We start from the raw sequence: 2,543 nt of genomic DNA, 5'->3' as shown, positions 1-2,543 counted from the left end.
TGAGAGTGGAATATGTGCGAAAGGAGTCATGGTTCCGGTTAGCCCTCTGTCTACACGAGTAGTGATCTCTAACGCCTCCTGTTCGTCGGTAAAACCAGCTCGAACCGCCTAGAGAAAAGAAAACGTAAAAGCGTTCTCACAACGCAGAGGATTCGGACTCAGATAACGCACATCAGCGGCACAGAAGAGTCTTCACACCGTACTACGGGCTTAAAACATGTAAATATGTAATACTGATGCATTAAAAACATCATAAAGCCTCTCTCTCTCTCTCTCACACACACACACACACACACACACACACACAATCCCATACTGGATATACAGTATTAAATCCATTACCGAAACATGGTTCATCTCCTAAATGAAAGTTGAGCTAATTTTTTTTTATTTTTTATAGTGGGACAAAAAATAAACTTCCTCCGAAAAGTTGTGATCAATCATGTCCCGCGCTGAGGAAGTAATAATATCCTTCCTCCTCTGCTTATACCATCATTTATATTTCTCAAGTGTTATATGAAAAAAAACCCCCACGTATCTATAATGCGTACATATTGATAGAGAAGTTCCTCGCTGATGCGCTCAGAGGATCCGCCTCGTTCCTGCTCTTTACCTCTAATTCAGCAGGACAGCGGCGCGTTCTTCCTCTCCGTCCTGCACCGAATGTTTATTATCACGTCATAACTCCTTAGTTACAACTTTCCCGTGCGGCGTCGTATTCATTAGGAGCCGCGTGACGCTAAAGGATACGGCCATCCATTCATCACCGCACGTGCACGTCTGTAGATTTGTACGTTTCTACGTGACTATATTTAGGCTCGATGCTGGCAGAAAGAACGAGGGAAGTGGGGACGAACGAATGAGGAGTGTACGCATCTGCTATTACTGTCACACCGTCCGCTCGTCATCTATCACTCTGTGAAGGACAGAGAGAGAGAGAGAGAGATGGGGAGAGGGAGACAGATAAAACAGAGAGACAGAAAGATAGGCAGAAAAAAAGAAAGACAGAGAGAGCAATGCAGGGAGAGAGACAAAGAAAAACAGACATAAAGAGAAAGATGAGAGAGAGACATACAGACAGAGAAAGAGAGAGAGAGAGAGAGAAGGGTAGACAGACAAAAGACAGAGAGAATAATGCAGGGAGCGAGACAGATAGAGAGACAGAGAAAAACAGAGACATAAATACAAAGAGTAGAGAGAGAGAGAGAGAGAGAGAGAGAGAGAGAGAGAACGGTAGAGAAAGACAGACAAAAGACAAAGAGAACAGCGCAGGAAGAGAGACAGACAGAGAGACAGACAAAAATGGACATAAAGAGAGAGATGAGAGAGAGACAGGCAGAGAGAGAGAGAGAGAGAGAGAGAGAGGGGTAGAGAGAGACAGATACATAGAGAGACAGAAAAAAGGAGGAAAACAGAGAGAGTAATGCAGGGGGAGAGACAGACAGAGAAAACACAGAGACATAAAGAAAAAGATGAGAGAGACAGAGAGACAGACAGAAAAAACATAGAGACATAAAGAGAAATATGAGCGAGAGAGACAGAGAGAGAGAGAGAGAGAGAGAGAGAGAGAGAGAGAGAGAGAAGGGTAGAGAGAGACAGACCAAAGACAGAGAGAATGATGCAGAGAGAGACAGACAGAGAGACGGACAAAAATATAGACATTAAGAGAAAGATGAAGAGAAAGCGAATGAGAGAGATAGAGACAGACTGAGAGAGAGTCATACAAAAACAGCAAGACAGAGACTCAGACAGAGAGACAGAGAAAGATAGAGTGAGATCAGACAGAGAGAGACAGACCATGACAGAGAGAGAGAGAAAGAGAGAAAGAGAGACCTACAGACATACAGAGAGAGAGAGACAGACAGAGAGAGAGAGACACACCATGACAGAGAGAGAGAGAGAGAAAGAGACAGACAGAGAGAGAGACAGACCATGACAGAGAGAGAGAGAGAGAGAGAGAGAGAGAGACAGAGAGAGAGACAGACCATGACAGAGAGAGAGAGAGAGAGAGACAGAGAGAGAGACAGACCATGACAGAGAGAGAGAGAGAGAGAGAGAGAGAGAGAGAGAGAGAGAGACCATGACAGAGAGAGAGAGAGAGAGACAGAGAGAGAGACAGACCATGACAGAGAGAGAGAGAGAGAGAGAGAGAGAGAGAGACAGACCATGACAGAGAGAGAGAGAGAGACAGAGAGAGAGACAGAGAGAGAGACAGACCATGACAGAGAGAGAGAGAGAGAGAGAGAGAGAGAGACAGACCATGACAGAGAGAGAGAGAGAGACAGAGAGAGAGAGAGAGAGAGAGAGAGACAGACCATGACAGAGAGAGAGAGAGAGACAGAGAGACAGAGAGAGAGACAGAGAGAGAGACAGACCATGACAGAGAGAGAGAGAGAGCGAGAGAGACAGAGAGACAGAGAGAGAGACAGACCATGACAGAGAGAGACAGAGAGACAGAGAGAGAGAGAGACCATGACAGAGAGAGAGAGAGAGAGAGAGAGAGAGAAGGGCAGGGTTTGAGGTGTTTTGATTTATTACATTTG

At 45.3% G+C, this 2,543-nt stretch overlaps 1 pseudogene; it reads left to right on the top strand.

Annotated features, from left to right (window-relative positions):
• Nucleotides 1–2,298, top strand: part of LOC128619502 (RNA-binding protein 25-like) — a 55,702-nt pseudogene extending 53,404 nt beyond the window's left edge.
• The last annotated feature ends 245 nt before the right edge of the window (nucleotides 2,299–2,543 follow it).

Source organism: Ictalurus furcatus, chromosome 15, assembly GCF_023375685.1.
Source record: "Ictalurus furcatus strain D&B chromosome 15, Billie_1.0, whole genome shotgun sequence".
Lineage (NCBI taxonomy): Eukaryota > Metazoa > Chordata > Actinopteri > Siluriformes > Ictaluridae > Ictalurus > Ictalurus furcatus.
Note: the sequence above shows the minus strand (reverse complement) of the source record. Positions and strands in the feature narration are given on the sequence as shown.